The sequence below is a fragment of the Ciconia boyciana genome, chromosome 30, assembly GCF_034638445.1.
Source record: "Ciconia boyciana chromosome 30, ASM3463844v1, whole genome shotgun sequence".
Classification (NCBI taxonomy): Eukaryota; Metazoa; Chordata; class Aves; order Ciconiiformes; family Ciconiidae; genus Ciconia; species Ciconia boyciana.
In genome coordinates this window covers 176,181-194,935 of record NC_132963.1, presented here as the reverse complement: position 1 = coordinate 194,935, position 18,755 = coordinate 176,181, and the positions used below count along the sequence as shown (strand labels likewise).

Sequence of the window (18,755 nt, the reverse complement as noted above, 5' to 3'; positions counted from 1 at the left end):
CTTTACTGAAAGGGTGGTCAAGCATTGGAACAGGCTGCCCAGAGACGTTGTGGAGTCACCATCCCTGAAGGAGTTCAAAAAACGTGTAGATGTGGCACTTCAGGACATGGTTTAGTAGGCATGGAGGTGTTGGGCTGACGGTTGGACTAGATGATCCTAGAGGTCTTTTCCAACCTTAATGATTCTATGATTCTATGATTCTATGCTGGTACCGCAGCAGAGGGGAAGGTGGCGGGAGTGGCAGCTGTGGCAGTGGCTGTTAGCAAAGGGACTGGGAGGCTTCTCAGCTGCCGAGATCCCCCTATAAATACAAAATAAAGAGCTGTGGGGCTGTTCCCAGCTGGACTGACTGGTTTGTGCCTGGGGATGGATGGGTCTAAAGGGATTATGCACACCCCACGTGTGATCCCAGCACTGCTGTAGGGGCGGGAGGGAAGAAAGTCCACGCGTACCCCACATGTGCAGCCCCAATCCTGCACATCCCAACACACAGGCAGCACGACAGAGGAGGCTCTCGCACTCTTCCCAGGAAACCAGCACAGCCGGTGCCTCCCTGAAGGGCCTGCAGGCTCACGCACGCAGCGTGGAGAAGCAGCAGCAGGGCCAGAAGTCTGTGTGTGATTACGGGACTGTGACCACACTGGGACCGCAGCAGGAGGGCTGCGTTGGAGGGACACAGGCTCTTCAGGAAGGACCCTCTGCGAAGGCGAGGAGGTGGACTTGCCTCTGGCTCGGGGCAGGACAGGAGCCAGCTTATGGGTCAGGATCAGCAGGCAGACCAACGTGGGTGCCGTGTTAGCAGGTATCTGCTGGAGACCTCCTGTTCAGGAGGAAGATGGAGATGAGGCCTTCTGCAAACAAGGGAAAGAAGCCTCACATTCGCAGGGCCTGGTCCTGCTGGGGGACCTGCACCACCCTGGTACCTGCTGGAAGGACAATCCAGCAGGGCTCTGTGGGATAATTGCTGGAGGTGACTTAGAAATTCAACTTATATTCCCACTTTTAGGTAAGGCACAGCGCTGAAGAAGCTTCCCGGGTGGAGTGCGGCTGACATGCAAGGAATCCATTCCATGGAAGTTCCCTAGGCCTGCAGCCTTAGATGTCGGCAACGCCAGGGGAACTTGGTGTGTTGGCTCTAAGAGGCGCTGCTTGGAGGGTGGAGCGGTGTGGAGGCACTGCGGCCAGGCTCTGTGATAACATGGGAACTTGAAGGTACCACGGAACTGATAAGCTGCATATTTGCTATCCTGGGCCAACAGCCTGTCATGTTTCTGACAAAATGCTGTCCTTTTGGTGAACTTTGCTCATTATAACATCGTTACAATACCAAAACACACCTCCGTCCCAAAAGCTACCTGCCTCCAAGGTGCGACCGCCCCTCACTCAGCTTGCACTATGAATTTTCCTACCTTATACCTTCAAAAGCAAAGCAAGAAAATTTTACACGAATCATAACAAAGGTATGTATGACTAGAGTCACTCAAACTCCACCTGGAAGGTAAAAAATAGTATGGCTTAAGAGACAGAGAATGCTAGAGAAGATACCATCACGTACCACTCTGGCTTCTGGGATCAGGCGACGGGCTGAGCCTCTCTTCCCCCCCATCGGGACGCCTTTGGGTAAGATTCGAACACTTGGTTATACCAAGTGCCTGCCCAGGATACTTAGAAATCTCTCTAGAGTCGCTTTATATCTTTTAACGCGTTCGTAGCCGGCGGTGTTACTCATACTCTTGGTATTTGCACGTGCTTTGCAGACAGTGAATTTATCAGCGGTAATCCAAAGAATCTGTGTATCTGTTGCTCTAATAAACTGCACTCTTCATTCATCTAGCCATGATAGTTCTCACTGAACGCGACCAGACTCTTTAAGTGTGGCCATGGTAGTTCATGCAACATGACTAGACTAGGGGTGCATCGTGTTATTTGTGAATCCATAATCGTGACAGTTCAGTACACTGAATGCGACCGGATTTATAACGCTGCCAAATTACTTTAACGCTGCCACCTTAATCAACTTTGTGAAGCTGTTTCAGTGAAAGCCCTGAGAGGGCTCTGACAGGCAAATGTTGACTCTGATGGGTGGCTGCATATACCGTCCTTAGAAAATAAACTGTTGACCAAGTCTGAGACTAGGACTGGACTTAGCCGCACCTAGACTCCTCTCTGAGAAGGAGTTCAGAAAGCAAGGGGGTCCCGTCTGAACCTTGTGACTCAACGGGAGGTTTCCCCCCAGCCACTCCTCAGACTCCTACTCGTAACGCGACAGTAGCTCTTAACACAACAGGCTCAAGCAATCCAAGAGGTTTCCAGAGTTCTTCTAGTGCATTTCCTGGCACGGGTGATGGAGGAAGCAAGAAGGAGAAGTGCTCCGCTGGACCTGTGGCACGGAGGTACGCTAAAACTAACTCGAATGAGGGACAAGCTCAAACAACTTTATTCCACAAAAGAGCCAAAACCGCATGACACAAACCAAATGAGAAACAGGGGTAAACCAAAACCAACCAACACTCCGGTAACATTTAACACGTAACAGGTTCGAGGTGTCTGTCGGGCTATTGTTACCACGTGGCTCTAGAATAATGACCCAAAGTGTGCACACACTCACTCGCAAAGGGGGAAACTCTCTCCCTCGTGGGTACCCAGAAGGTATAATCGCTCACCCGGGGGGTGAGGGCTCACTCCAGGATATATCCAGAAGAAATCACTCACCAAAGCAGGTGAGGGCACTCAATCCCAAGAAGTTTCCTCAGGTGGCGTCCAAACCCGAGGGGAGAGGTCCCGAACACCCGCCCGCTGCTCCGAGAAGACCACGCTCAAAGGGGGTCTCTGGCGGTGCTACATTTATACCCTGGGTTGGATCTGAGCTGTGGTCAGAATTGGTCATGATCTAGAAGCTTCTCTGAGCCAAGGCACCCCAGTGGCTGCGGACCCTGTCTGGTGGCCAAGGGGACCCACTTCTCCTGCTCCCCCTGCCGCGGTGTGTACGTGCCAGCGGGCACGGCAGAGCACAAAAGGTGCGAAAAGCCGGTGATCGCCGTGCCAAAAGCCACGATCTTTATCGGGACGGGGACGGGACGGGGTGAATCCTACCTGTCCCACAGTCCATCCCGTGACCACAGTCATGATCTGAGCAGTTTCTTTGGAGTGGTGGCAGAGTCACCTCTTGCCTCCAGAGTTAAAAGGGGGCACAGTGCTGGTGAGTTCAACACCCACTGTGGATCACCATTCTTGAGCTTGCCAGGCATATAAGCCTCTGGGTTTTGCAGGGTCATGGGCATGATGCCAATGGAAGGTAGTTTCACCATTACAGGTTGGCCCACATATGTCCGTAGTAGGAAACGGTCCCTTTTATCGTCCGGTATAGGGTCATTGCCTGTTAATGGTCTTTCAGGACAGAACGCTTGGATTTTGGGGTTTCCGTAACTTCCCCAGCAGTTGTTAACAAGAAAGACCACCTGTGGCAATCGCATGTCCCAGATGTGGCGTGAGACATCAGCATATATCTGAATTAATCCCATTGGCGTGGGGATAATATGGTGTATGTAACAGCCATTCGATGCCTTCCCGTCGAGCCCAGTCTTGCACCACAGTGGCCATGAAATGCGACCCATTATTACTTTGGATGCACTTGGGGGTGGGTAAAACACAGAATCACCGAATCACAGCATCATATAGGTTGGAAAAGACCTTTAAGATCATCGAGTCCAACCGTAAACCTAACACTGCCAAGACCACCACTACACCATGTCCCTAAGCACCTCATCCAAACAGCTTTTAAATACCTCCAGGGATGGTGACTCAACCACTGCCCTGGGCAGCCTGTTCCAATGCTTGATTGGAACCCTTGATTGGATTGGAACTTGACTGGAGCTTGATTGGAGCTTGATTGGAACTCCAACCCTTTCACTGAAGTAAAATTTCCTCATATCCAGTCTAAACCTCCCCTGGCGCAACTTGAGGCCATTTCCTCTCCTCTTATCATTTGTTACCTGGGAGAAGAGACCGACCCCCACCTCTCTACAACCTCCTTTCAGGTCGTTGTAGAGAGCGAGAAGGTCTCCCCTCAGCCTCCTTTTCTTCCGGCTGAGCAACCCCAGTTCCGTCAGCCGCTCCCCATCAGCCTTGTGCTCCAGACCTTTCCCCACTTCGTTGCCCTTCTCTGGACACGCTCCAGCCCCTCAATATCTCTCTTGGAGTGAGGGGCCCAACACTGAACACAGCATTCGAGGTGCGGCCTCACCAGTGCCAAGTACAGGGGCGCGATCACTTCCCTACTCCTGCTGGCCACACTATTTTTGATACAAGCCAGGATGCCCTTGGCTTTCTTGGCCACCTGGGCACACTGCTGGCTCATATTCAGCCGGCTGTCAACCAACACCCCCAGGTCCTTTTCCGCCAGGCAGCTTTCCAGCCACTCTTCCCCAAGCCTGTAGCGTTGCATGGGGTTGCTGTGGCCCACGTGCAGGACCTTGCACTTGGCCTTGTTGAACCTCATACAATTGACCTCGGCCCATCGATCCAGCCTGTCCAGGTCCCTCTGCAGAGCCTTCCTACCCTCAAGCAGATCAACACTCCCGCAAAACTTGGTGCCATCTGCAAACTTACTGAGGGTGCACTCGATCCCTTCATCCAGATCATTGATAAAGATATTAAACAGGACTGGCCCCAGCACAGAGCCCTGGGGAATGCCGCTTGTGACTGGCCGCCAACTGGAATAAACTCCATTCACCACCACTCTTTGGGCTTGGCCATCCAGTCAGTTCTTTACTCAGGGACGAGTACACCCGTCCAAGCCATGAGCAGCCAGTTTCTCCAGGAGAATGCTGTGGGAAACCGTGTCAAAGGCTTTACTGAAGTCTAGACAGACAACATCCACAGCCTTTCCCTCATCTACTAGGCAGGTCACCTTGTCGTAGAAGGAGATCAGGTTGGTCAAGCAGGACCTGTCTTTCCTGAACCCATGCTGGCTGGGCTTGATCCCTTGGTTATTTTCTACATGCCGTGTGATGGCACTCAGGATGACCTTCTCCATCAGCTTCCCCGGTACCAAGGTCAGGCTGACAGGTCTGTAGTTCCCCGGGTCCTCCTTCCGACCCTTCCTGAAGATGGGCGTCACATTAGCTAGTCTCCAGTCAGCACAGACCTCCCCCATTAGCCAGGATTGCTGGTAAATGATAGAAAGGGGCTTGGTGAGCACATCTGCCAGTTCCTTCAGTACTCTCGGGTGGATCTCATCACGCCCCATAGACTTGTGAGTGTCTAAGTGGTGCAGCAGGTCACTAACCATTTCCCCCTGGATTATGGGGGCTCCATTCTGGTCCCCGTCCCTATCTTCCAACTCCAGGGGCTGCGTACCCAGAGAACAATTGGCCCTGCTATTAAAGACTGAGGCAAAGAAGGCATTAAGTACCTCAGCCTTTTCCTCAGCCTTGGTCACTGTGTTCCCTCCCCCGTCTACTAGGGGCTGGAGATTCTCCTTAGCTCTGCTTTTGCTGCTAATGGATTTGAAGAAGTATTTTTTGTTGTCTTTTACAGCAGCAGCCAGATTGAGCTCTAGCTCAGCTTTGGCCCTTGTAATTTTCTCCCTGCACAGACTTGCTATACCTTTGTAGTCCTCCTGAGTTGCCTGCCCCTTCTTCCAGAGGTCGTAGACTCTCCTCTTTTTCCTGAGGTCGAGCAAGAGCTCTCTAGTCAGCCAGGCCGGTCTTCTTTCCCGCCGGCTCGTCTTTCAGCACCTGGGGACAGCCCGCTCTTGCGCCTTTAGGACTTCCTCCTTAAAGAATGTCCAGCCTTCCTGGACCCCTTGGCCCTTTAGGGCTGCCTCCCAGGGGACTCTCTCGACCAGTCTATAAACAGGCTGAAGTCTGCCCTCCGGAAGTCTAAGGTGGCAGTTTTGCTGACCCCCCTCACTGCTTCTCCACGTATCAAGAACTCTATCATTTTGTGATCACTCTGCCCAAGACGGCCTCCAACCATCACATGGCTCACAAGTCCTTCTCTGTTCGTGAACAAGAGGTCCAGCGGGGCGTCTTCCCTAGTTGGCTCCCTCACCAGCTGTGTCAGGAAGTTATCTGCCACATGCTCCAGGAACCTCCTAGACTGTTTCCTCTCTGCTGTATTGTATTTCCAGCAGACATCCGGTAGGTTGAAGTCCCCCACAAGAACAAGGGCTAGCGATCGCAAGGCTTCTCCCAGCTGCTTATAGAATAGTTCATCAGTCTCCTCATCCTGGTTGGGTGGTCTGTAACAGACTCCCACCACAATATCTGCCTTGTTGGCCTTCCCCCTGATTCTTACCCACAGACACTCCACCCTATCATCACCATCAGCGAGCTCTAAACTATCCAGACACTCCCTGACGTATAGGGCTACCCCACTGCCTCTCCTGCCTCACCTATCCCTCCTGAAGACTTTATAGCCATCCATCGCCGCACTCCAGTTGTGCGAGTCATCCCACCACGTTTCCGTGATGGCAACCATATCATAGTTTTCCTGATGTACAATGGCTTCCAACGCCTCCTGCTTGTTGCCCATGCTGCGTGCATTGGTGTAGAGGCACTTCAGCTGGGCTGTCGTCCATGTCTCCTTCATAGAGGAACACCCCTTGTGTGCTTTGAGGCGTTTCACTGGCATTTCCCTCTTGGCTCCTATTGCCTCAGTATCCCCTAGCTCAACTCTGTTTGACTTCGGCTGTGCCCCAGCGTACCCCGCACATCGCAGAGACGCAGGCCGAGTGCCCTCGCTGGCACCCGCTCCCTCTAACCGTGGCACGTCGTCCCTCGGGCAAGCCTGATATTATCCCCCTCCCCCTTCGAATCTAGTTTAAAGCTCTGTCGATGAGCCCTGCAAGTTCCTGATCAAAGATTCTCTTTCCCCTTTGAGAAAGATGAATCCCATCACATGCCTGCAAACCCGGTGCTGTGTAGGCCATCCCGTTGTCAAAAAAAACAAATCCATGGCGATGACACCAGACACGGAGCCATGAGTTAATAGATTGGGTGTCTCTGTTCCTTCTAGTGTCGCTGCCCACAACTGGAAGGAGAGAGGAGAAAATAACCTGTGATATCTATCGCGATACAAATTCTATAAATTTATCTATTTTTACATGTAAGCACTTCCTGGACCAAAGGAGCTGGGCAGCCAATCACAAGGCTGCCTGAGAATAATGGTGTCACAAAATGGCTGTCAGCCAATCACAATGTAGGATGAAAACACATGGGGAATGAGGCTGTCAGATGTAGCAGCCTCCCTGTATGTCGTGACAGGGGGCTTCCTTTGTGACGTGTCCCTGGGAACACTGGGACAGGTCGCCAGTCCTGCCGGCCAGTCAGAGGGGCTGCCTGAGAACACGTGAGTGTGACGGTGTCGAGAAATGGCCATTAGCCAATCACAGAGCAGTGTGATATGGAACAAAATGGCAGGTCACTGCCATGGAATGGCGGCACCCTGTCATAAAATGGTGGCGAAAACAAAATGGCAGCCCTTGCATATATAGGCGAAGGGCCTTCTGGGTGTGATGCACTTCTGGGTAACCGGAAGGGGTGGCCGGTCCTGCCAGCCAATCACAACAGAGCACATGGCCGGGAGAGGAGAGTGGCTTCCAGGGCAAATGGCCCCTGCGGCTGCTGGGAGGGGGCGGGACTTCCACCAGAAGCTGCTGGGCGGGGCACCTGCGCATCGTGTCTCCCGTAGCAGTGGTGCCTGTGCTCCTGGCGTGTTCCAGGGCAGGGATCCCAACGCGCACCAGGAAGGCACGTGGGGAGGTGAAAATGCTCCTCTTGAGCCGTGGTCAGAGAAGGGGTCAATGTGCTGCCAGAGCTTCCAGGTCTGTGCCTGACGTAAGAACTTTCCCACCCTCAAGCCTGCCCACGCTTCTCACAACCAACCAACCAACCCATAAGCCTCAAAACATCATATTTGCAACTTCATGGCAGGCAGGCAATGTCCCCAGTGTTTGGAAAATAGGGAAACATCACACCCATTTTTAAAAAGGGTAAAAAGGAGGACTCTGGGAACTACTCAACAGCCAACCTCACCTCCGTGCCCAGTAAGATAATGGAACAGAATGTCCTGGAAGCCGTGTTGAAACAAATGGAAGATATGTTAAAAGAAATGGAAGACAGGGAGGTGATGAGAGAAAGCAAGCATGGCTTCACCAAGGACAAATTGTGCCTGACGGATGTAGTGGCCTTCTGTGATGGAGTAACTGCGTCAGTGGAGAAGGGAAGAGCTGCAAGTGTCATCTACCTAAACTTCTGTAAGGCCTTTCAGAGGGTGCCCCAAGCATTCTTGCCTCTAAACTGGAGAGCTATGGGATTGACAGGTGGACTATTCCATGCATAAGGAACTATCAGGATGGCCGCATCCAAAGAGTTACAGTCAATGAACTCAATGTCCCAGTGGAAACCAGTAACGAGAGGTGTCCCTCAAGGGCCCCTGCTGGGAGCAGTACTGTTTAATATCTTCATCGGTGACATAGGCAGTGGCATTGAGTGCACCCTCAGCAAGTTTGCAGATGACACCAAGCTGAGCGGTACAGTTGATACTCTAGAGAGAAGGGATGCCCTCCAGAGGGACCTTGACAGGCTGCAGGAGTAGGCCCATGTGAACCTCATTGAGGTCAACAAGGCCAAGTGCAAGGTCCTGCACTGGGGTGGGGCAATCCCCAGACTCATTACAGACTGCGGGATGAAGGGATTGAGAGCAGCCCTGCAGAGGAGGACTTGGGGGTACTGGTGGGTGAGAAATTGGACATGAGGCGTCAGTGTGTGCTTGCAGCCCAGAAAGCCAAGCGTATCCTGGGCTGCATGAAAAGAAGCGTGGCCAGCAGGTGGAGGGAGGTGACTCTCCCCCTCTACTCTGCTCTTGTGAGACCCCACCTGGAGTACTGCGTCCAGCTCTGGGTTCCCTACCAAAAGAAAGACGTGGACCTATTAGAGCAGGTGAAGACGAGGGCCACAAAAATGATGCGAGAGCTGGAAAACCTCTCCTGTGGAGAAAGGCTGAGAGAGTTGGGGTTGTTCAGCCTGGAGAAGAGAAGGCTTTTGGGAGACCTTCTTGTGGCCTTTCAATATATAAAGGGGGCTTATAAGAAAGACAGAGAGAGACTTTTACCAAGGCCTGTAGTGACAGGATGTTGCGCTAAGAGTTACTGGCACGTAGGAGTCCGAGGAGTGGCTGAGGGGGGGAACCCTCCCGTTGAGTCACCAGGTTCAGACAGGACCCCCTTGCTTTCTAAACTCCTTCTCAGAGAGGAGTCTAGGTGCGGCTAAGTCTAGTCCTAGTCTCAGACGTGGTCAACGGTTATTTTCTAAGGACTGTATATGCAGCCATTCATCAGCATAAAGGCAACAGCGTTAATTTAAACGCGCTGCACCCCCAGTCAAGTCGTGTTGCATAAACGATCACGGCCACACTTAGAGCGTCTGGTTGTGTTCACTAACTACCACAGCTAGATTAATAAAGAGTGCAGTTTATTAGAGCAACAGATACACAGATTCTTTAGATTACCACTGATAAATTCACTGTCTGCAAAGCACGTGCAAATACCAAGAGTATGAGTGACACTGCTGGCTATAAACGTGTTAAAGATGATAAAGCAACTCTAGAGAAATTTCTAAGTTTCTCCGGGAGGCACTTGGTATAACCAAGTGTTCAACTCTTACCCAAAGGCGTCCCGATGGAGGGGAAGAGAGGCTCAGCCCGTCGCCTCATCCCAGAGGTCAGAGTGGTACGCGATGGTGTCTTCCCTAACATTCGCTTTCTCTTAAGCCATTTTATACTATCTTTCACCTTTCGGGTGGAGCTTGAGTGACTCTAGTCATACATCTTTGTTTAGGATTGGTGTAAAGTTTTCTCACTTTGCTTTTCAAGGTATAGGGTAGGAAAAATTCAAAGCTCAAGATCAGTGAGGGGTGGTCGCGCCTTGGAGGCGGGCAGCTTTTGGGACCGAGGTGTGTTTTGGTATTATAATGATGTTATAATGAGCAAAGGTCATCAAAGGACAGCATTTTGTCAGAAACATGACAGACTGTTGGCCCAGGACAGCAAATGTGCATCTTACTGGTCACACACAATACCTTTGAGTTCCCATTTCATTGCAGAGCCTGGCCGCGGCGTCTCCACACCGCTCCACCCTCCGAACAGGACCTTCTTAGAGTCAGTACACCAAGCTCCCCTGGCGTCACCGACGTCTAAGGTTACAGGCCTAGGGAACTGCCATGGGAACTGCCTTGCATGTCAGCCACATTCCACCCAGGAATCTTCAATGCTGTGCCTTACCTAAAAGTGTGAATATAAATTTAATTTCTCAGTCACCTCCAGCAATTATCGCACACAGGACAAGGGGCAAGGGGTTCAAACTGGAAGAGGGTAGATCTAGAGTGGATGTAAGGAAGAAATGTTTTACGATGAGGGTGGTGAGACCCTGGAGGGGGCACAGCTGGGACAGCTGACCCCAGCTGACCAAAGGGATATTCCATACCATATGATGTCATGATCAGCAGTAAAACCTGGGGGAAGAAGCAAAAAGGGGGGGACTTTTGGAGTTAGGGCATTTGCCTTCCCAAGTAACCGTTACGTGTGGTGGAGCCCTGCTTTCCTGGAGATGGCTGAACATCCACCTGCCATTGGGAAGTAGTGAAGGAATTCCTTGTTTAGCTTTGGTTGCATGCACGGCTTTTGCTGTAGCTATTAAACTGTCTTTATCTCAACCCATGAGTTTTCTCACTTTTACCCCTCTGATTCTCTCCCCCATCCCACCAGGGAGGAGTGAGCGAGCGGCTGCGGTCAGCCCTGGGGAACATGCTGCAACATCCCCTGAAGTAATCACCAACAGTGGAGAGCGTCTGATTCCAGCAGCATGGTTTGTCCTAGCAGAGTGTGGTTCTGTATGACAGGTGTCAGTGTTCCCCTCTGGACACCGATATTCTTGTCCCATAACGAAATAACACACAGACAGGGACAGGGAGGGGGTTGGCTTCCCTTGTGCAGGGCAGGGATTCAGCTGAGGCAATGCAGGCGTCTCATCTGCAGCCGAGGAAGCCCTCGGGCTGAAGCAGGATTCAGCTCCCCTCTGACTTCACAGACCCAGAGGAGCTGGGAATTCTCCTGGCTCAGTTCAGGTGTGCACAAAAGAGTTGGCAGCGTGTGAGCCCCTTACCTTTATTGAGCAGGGACTCAGGTGCTCACATACAGATCCTTTGTGATGACGGAGGTGCCAGAGGTGGTCCAAGACCTGTGCAAGGGCTTGCAAGCCCTGATGGAAAATCTCTGAGAATACCCACCTCCTTCCTGAGCATCAGCTGAGGGCCAGAGGGGGAATGGGGATCTCCTTGGCCACCCACAATGACCCCAGACATTTAGGGAACCTGAATGTGCCTTGTAAAGTATCTCCCTGAGCTCATCAAAGCGAGGAGGGCCCCAGAAGGAGACCCAGGTCTCTCTCCAATGGACTCACTAAAGCTCCAGTCACTATAAAGCTAAGACACATCCACATCCCTGCACTGAAGACTTTTCTTTCAGAGCTCTCCTTTTAATGCCATTAAAAAAAAGACAAAAAAAAGCCTCTAGTGCCATGCCAGGTGCCTGGGTGCCAAACGCAACTCCACTCAGTAGGCAAACACAGCACCGAACGTGCAGGAAAGCCGTGCCCTGTTAGAGCTGGTGTGGGGCAGACACCCAGGGCCTCCCAAAGGGGTCCAGTGACTGTGTGCCACTACCTGAATGACAACACCATGGCACTGCTGCAAGGTCCATGCCATCTACAGCCGGGGTGATGCAGGGCTGGGAAGCAGATCACAACCAGGGTGCCCTGCCCTGTACCTGTGTTCTCAGCCCTTGACTATTCTCCTCTCTCTGAACCTCTACTTACCTGCCTCATGCTAAGAAAAGGGAAGTTGATAATAGCAGACTCATAGACTCATAGACTCATAGACTGGCTGTGGTTGGAAAGGAGGCTTTAAAGCTCATCTAGTACAACCCCCCTGCCATGGGCAGGGACGTCTTTCACTAGGTCAGGTTGCTCAAAGCCCCATCCAACCCGACCTTGAACACTTCCAGGGATGGGGCATCCACAAGTTCTCTGGGCAACCTGTTCCAGTGTCTCACCACCCTCACCATAAAAAATCTCTTCCAATAGCCAAACTAAATTTACTCTCTTTTAAAAAACATTATCCCTTGTCCTATCACTACAGGCCCTGGTAAGAAGTCTCTCTCCATCTTCTTACAAGCCTTCTAGATATGGTGTATGGCTACAAGAAGGTCTCCTGTCATGGATCCTGATTTAGAATCCTGCCGACTACAGCAATTTGTCACGGATGGGTGATTTAGACCTCTTAAAGAACCACCGCCAAAGGTATCGGCAAAAGTGGTTTTCTTGAAACTTAACAAAGTTCAAGGCCAAGCTGCACTCCATTACTTACTGCACAAAGGATATAACAATGATTCAAAGTTACCAGTACAGAATCAAAGTTACCAATGCAAAAATGGAAGTTACCAAGACAAAATCTTAGTGCAGTATAATACAAGGTTATGCGCGATACTGGTCACTTATCAAAGACCTGCATTTGGTAAAAGATCTGTCAGCCTCGAGGAGTAACCCTGAGAGGCGTCCCAGCTCAAGGGGAGATCACTGCCGTGCAGCCAGCTGCTTAGCAGGGAGAGCTGAAGGAAGGCTCACTGAGGCTGCCATAGTTATGGAATAAAGTGGTTGGCTTGTAGTTAAATTCCATGCGATGGAGAAGGGATGCCTGAGACTCCTTGTACCCACAACTTTCTCTGTTCCTTGACAAATGAGTCTTGGAAGAATCACCTGCTATTCATGTGTTAATCGCATGCTCAGCGTTCAGGTTTCCAAGGCCATATGCATCAGTTCTCACCATGTCACTCTCTTTCTGTGTGGGTCTCCAGAGAAGAGGTTGGAACTAGAGAAGTTCTTGGCCCAGTTACGGCTCAGGCCTTTACCTCCTTTGGAGCCTGAACCAAACTACCACTAGTTTGGTCAAGGAGTTGAGTGCATCCGTCACAGGGACTCAGCTCCTTCCTGTGCCTGCCACAAACCCACAGGTGGTGGATTCCTCTTGCCTGAGTTCAGGTGTGCACACAATACAGTCCTCCAAAGACTGGAGGAAATCAAATGTCCCTCCTATCTTCAAGAAGGGCAAGAAGGAGGAGCCGGGGAACTACAGGCCAGTCAGCCTCACCTCTCTCCCTAGGAAGGTGATGGAGCAGTGAATCCTGGAGACTATTTCCAGGCACATTGAACTGGTATGGCTGGCATGTAGATAACTTTCTTCATAGCAGCCCGTATAGTGCTGTGTTGGGATTGTGACCAAACCAGTGTTGACAACACAGCAATGTTGTAGCTATTGCTGAACCGTGTTTGCACAGCCTCAAGGCCTTCCCTGTTTCTCTCTCTTCCTCCTCAGCGAGTAAATGATATTTGTTGAGGAGGGAAGAGCAGGGGACGTCATTTAGTAAGTCAAAGATTTACACTGTGTATTGGTGTCCATGTCCAGGTTTTGGTAGTGGGAGGGCTGCAGGGGTGGCCTCTGTGAGAGGAGACTAGGGGCTGCCTCCATGCCAGACAGAGCTGGTTCCACCCGGCTCCACAATGGACCCACCGCCGGCCAAAACTGAACCCATCAACGAAGCTGGTGGAACCTCTGTGAAAGTGTATTTAAGAAAGGACACAACTGCTAGAATGTGAGAGGAGATGATAGCAAAAAACAGTGTGAGAAACAGCCCTGCAAACTCCAAGGTTGGTGAAGAAGGAGGGAGAGGAGGTGCTTCAGGCAGCAGAGCAGATAGTTCCCTGCAGCCCATGGAGAGGACCACAGCAGAGCAGGTATTTCCCTGCAGCCCATGGAGGAGACCAGAGTGGAGAAGGTAAGCCCTGCAGTCCAGAGAAGACCCAACACTGGAGATGCTGGATATTTCCTGAAGAAATGGTGGCTTGAGGAGAGCCCATGCCGGAGCAGGTTTGTCTTGAAGGACTGTAGCCCAGAAGAGGGACCCCACGGGAAAGGTGTTAGAAGGAAGGAGCAGCAGAGAGGAACTGTTATGGACTGACCACAACTCCATTCCCCATCCCGAAGCACTGCTCATGGGTAGAAGAGTAGGGAAGGAAGGAGGGAAGTTGAGCTGGGGAAAAAGGAATGGGGGGAGGCCTTCCATGGGGAAGGAGATAAGGTCTTCCAGCAGCCCCACGCTTCTTCCACCCTCAGCCTTTTTAGTTGCACGTGCCTGGCCTGTCTACTTGCCTTCACCACTGCCACATTTGTCCAAGGCCCACACACATCTTGGCATGTCCAGTGCAAGCTGGCCTGCCCCAAACCTGGAGCCCACCTGGGCTTGGAGGCAGGGAGGGGCCAGGTCCCTTGTGCCTGAGGCTGGGCACAGCTTTTCCCTGGGAACCTCCCTGAGGAGCGCTCCTCGTGTGTGTCAGCCTGTGTCCTGGCACGGGTGGCAAAGGGAGAAAGGCTGCTGCAGCAGGGCTGAAGTAGCTCAGCTGGGAGAGCGTTAGACTGAAGACCTAAAGGTCCCTGGTTCAACCCCGGGCTTCAGCGATGATTTTCTCCCTCAGATTTTTGCAGAGCCCATCTGCCTTCTTCCAGCCTGCCCCAGCCCTGCTTGCACCTTCACCTCCTGCCAGAGCACTGTCCCTGCTCTGTAGCTGCAGATCTGTGGCTTAGAAGGAGCCTTCTTCCAGCACCACAAGTGCCCAGCCTCCCCCGCGGCAGGACTCTCCATTCAGTGCTCCTCTGGGGTGCTCTCCAGCTGCCCCTCCTTCCCCGCTCCACAGAGAAAGGCACAGACTGGACTACAGTCCCACGGCAATGTGCACATCCTAGCCACCTGCAGATCTGCTGCCTCAGCCGGTTCCCCAGGGATGCTTGTGTGTTCCCCAGGGATGCTTTGGCTTTTGTTGTGACTGACCGCAAGTGAGACGATGGGCAGAGGGAGAGACTGTCTGTCCAAGCAAGGTTAGTGTCTTGCCAGCTTTTAGCATGAGCTTGAAAATGCTTGGCTGCAAGGGACAGTGCCTGCAGGACTATCACTGCTCCAAAAGAGTCCTTCTAGGTCTTTCTTGAGTGAGAACGGGAGGGTCATTGCTGAGGATGGGCTTTGGGGCCATGTGTGCAAAGCAGAATAGATGAGCAGTCCATCCCCTTACCTCCACTCAACCACTCCAGAAGTTCACCATGACTGTGGTTTGGTTTTGATTCCCCCAGACCCTCTCTGCCAGGCAGGGGCTGAGCAGGGAAAAATCCAAGGCATTGGGCAGCACAATGGCCCCAGCTGTACCACCACGAGGAGAGCATCCCTGAGTGTGGTCAAACCATCAGCCTTTCAGTTAAGAGCTGACCATGCTCACCCACCCTGCCACAGAGACCCCAGCCAGGGCTGTTCCAGGGCACTGCTTTGCCCTCAGGACAGTCCTCAGTGCTGACAGAATGGGAAGGTCCCTGAGCCCAACCCACATCCCCAGCCCCATGGAGACAGAAGCTTGCCCTTCTCCGCACGTCCAGGGATGCTGGGGGGCAGAGTGGTGCACGGGGAGGCCTGGTGCCTGGATGAGGGGGAGGTTTCTGCTCCTCTCCACCACACACCCTGGGGTGCCATCAGAGCCTGGGGGTACCTCACCCCAGGGAGGGCATTTCCCTCACCCTGTTGCTCTGCTCCTGCTGTGGAGCTGGGGACAGATGTGGCACAGAGGGGTGTTGCCCTGGGTGGCAGAGGAGGCTCAGGGGTTTTCTCCTCTCCATTGACCCCAGGGTGGTCCAGAGCATGGGAGAAGTGCCTGCAGCAAGAGGCTCCTCCTGCCCCATTGCCCTGCACAGACGTTGAAGGGGCAGTGGTCTGCAGTGCAGCCCTGTGCCAGGATCAGGCCCCAGTGGAGAGGCAATCCGGACCTCCCCCATCTCAGAGGGGTTCAAATGCTGTTTTCTGCTGAGGGTCCCTGGGCACCCAGGGGACAACAGGGCTGTGCTTGTCATAGTCACGTCACGGGAGAAGAGTGTCTCTCCTGCTGGCAGGTGTCAAGGGGATGTAGCTCAGTGGCAGAGCACCTGCTTTGCATGTGGGAGGCCCTGGGTTCAATCCCCAGCATCTCCAGGTGGTGCTTTTGCTCTGACTCCCCAGACTCAGGTGGGTGTGGGCTGGAGCTGGGGCACTGCTCCTCTCCACCCTGCCCTGCCCACCCAGGGTCTGGCCATGGGGTAAGGAGGGCTGTGTGTGCTGTCTCTGCTGAGCCCCCTCCCAGAGGAGAGGCAGGCAGCTGTGCTAGACCTGAGCTCATGTTCCCAGCCTGGGCACTGCCTTGCACCACAGACCCACACACCAGCCAGGGGCCCTGCTTGGCAGCAAAGCCCCTGTGGGGAGACAAGGGGTGGCCCTCAGGGCGGGAATAGGCATCAACAGCACACTGGGCTGCTGGCAATCCTGGCTGCACTGACAGATGTGGTGTGAGGGTGTTAGTCCAGCCCAGGTGTCCTTTGGGACCAGGGCCACACTGCCCTGCTGGCCTTGCGGGGGTAAGGGTGTGAGATTGTCCTGTCTCCATGTGGAGATCCCATACCATGTGGGAAGCACCCAGCTGTGCCAGCGGTTAGGGGTGTCTGAGCTGGAGGAGTGACATTCCTTACCCTGACCCTATCTCCAGGTCCTTTTCTGTCTGCCATCACCACTGGCTTGAGCAGAGCCTTGGCTCAGGGAACACGAAGCTGCTGAGGTCAGGCACAGCTCTGCAGAGGTGGGACTGGTGGGGCCAGCACCCACTTCTTGTTCCTGATGGGGGTATGTCTCCATCCACCCTGTGCTGGTGGGAACAGGGAGGCACAGGCCTGTGCACAGCCATGCACAGGAGATGGTGCCTTGGCTGCTACTCTGGCAAAAAACACCTGCCAACACAATGGGGTGTGAGACACAGCCTTTCACTGCAGGCTGCCAAGGCCTGTGAGGCAGAGAGAAATCCACAGAAGAGCAGTGGCCAAACAGCGAGCACAGAGGCAGCTGTAGCCAAAAGCACCTGAGTCTGAGGATGGCAGGGAGCGTGCTGATGTGCAGGCAGGTAGGATGCTGAAGGGGTTTTAATGTCACCTAAAACCAAAACCTCATGGATTCAGGTGCACCTACGACATTCAGTTCCTGACGCAGCTGGGAACATCAGCTCGGGTTAAGGTTCCCTAATCCTTGCCATTAGATCACCCTACAATTAGCTGCTTTTAACACTAACAAATGAAGCTAATAAGGGTGACCTTTTTCCAGAGGTTCAGTGACCTTGCCTCAGATTTCAGCACACATGCTGGGAATCAAGCCTGGGCTTCTTTCTTTACTCTTTCCAGAAGCTCATCAGACATGGCCTGAGGTTTGTGAACATTCTCACAGCTCGGGCCCCGCTGAGCCTGCTGCACTGCTGCCCAGCTGCACAGAGGCTTCTGTCTGCATCGATATGTGTAATGCTATCGATATCTGCCATGGGATCAGAATCTGCAACGGCCTCTGCATCGGCAAAGGCATTTGTAATGCCATGAGTGTCTGCAGTGGGCTCTGCCTCTCCTCTTGTCCCTGCACCTGACTTTGCATGGTTTCTACAGTGGTATCTGCAGCGGCAGCAGTATCTGCATCTGGAATGGCATCTGCATCTGCAATGGAATTGGCTTTGGCGTCTGCATCTGTGGCTTTATATGGCAAGGTGTGCGCCTCTGCAACGGTCTATGCAAAGGTTTTTGCAATAGTATATGAATCTGCAGTGCCATTTGCAGTGGTATCTCCATCTGAAATGGCGTCTACATCCGCAATGCTATCTGCATCTGCTCTGGCATCAGCAACACTATCGGCATCATCAATAGCATCTGCAAGGATGACTTCTACTGCAACGATGTCTGCACAGCATTGCTACCTGCATCTGCAATGGTATCTCCAAGGGTATCTGCAACGGCATCTGCATCTCCAGCGGCATCTCCATCTGCAATTGTATGTTCACCTGCAATGCTCTCTGTAATCGTCTTTGCACCTGGAATGGCATCTGCAACGGTATCCTGGGCAGGTATGCAAAATGCAACAGCATCTGCAATACCCTCTGCATCTGCCATGGTCCCTGCATCAGCAATGCTCTCTGCCAGGGCCGATATGGTATTTGAGTGTAAAGTGGTATCTGCAATGGTATCTGTGTCTGCAATGACATCTGCATCTGCAATGACATCTGCATCTGCAAGGGTGCCTGCAACTGCAAGGGCATCTCTAGTGGTATCTGCAATGGCATCTGCATCTCCCGTGGTATCTCCATCTGCAATAGTCTGTCACCTGCAATGCTCTCTCTGTTGCTGTTTGCACCTGGAATGGCCTCTGCAATGGTGTCTGTATCTTCCGTTGAATTGGCTTCTTCACAGGTATCCGCAGCTGTTTAGGCATCCGTAATGGTGTCTGCATCTGCCAGGGTATCTCACTCTGCAATGGCACCTGCATCGACAATGCTCTTGGCATTGGTTTCTGCATCTGCAGTGTTATGAGGAATGGAGTGTGCGTCTGCAAAGGTATCTGCAATGGTGCCTGCAGTGGTATTTGCTTCTGCAGTGCCATTTCAGTGGTGCTTGCATCTGGAGTGGCATCTGCGCCTGCAAAGGCAGCTGCAGTGGTATCTGCATCTGGAGTGGTATCTTCAATGGCATCTGCAGTGGTATCTTCAGTAGCACCTTATCTGTGTTTATTGGTATCTGTAGTGGAATCTGTAGGTGCAATGGTACCTGTAG

General features: G+C 52.6%; 2 non-coding genes across 2 annotated transcripts; both read left to right on the top strand.

Moving 5' to 3' along the window:
• The first annotated feature begins 14,497 nt into the window (after positions 1-14,497).
• TRNAF-GAA (transfer RNA phenylalanine (anticodon GAA)) lies at positions 14,498-14,570 on the top strand. The gene has a single exon. It is a non-coding gene; the product is annotated as a tRNA-Phe (tRNA).
• A 1,477-nt stretch (positions 14,571-16,047) lies between these two features.
• TRNAA-UGC (transfer RNA alanine (anticodon UGC)) lies at positions 16,048-16,119 on the top strand. The gene has a single exon. It is a non-coding gene; the product is annotated as a tRNA-Ala (tRNA).
• Positions 16,120-18,755: the final 2,636 nt, after the last annotated feature.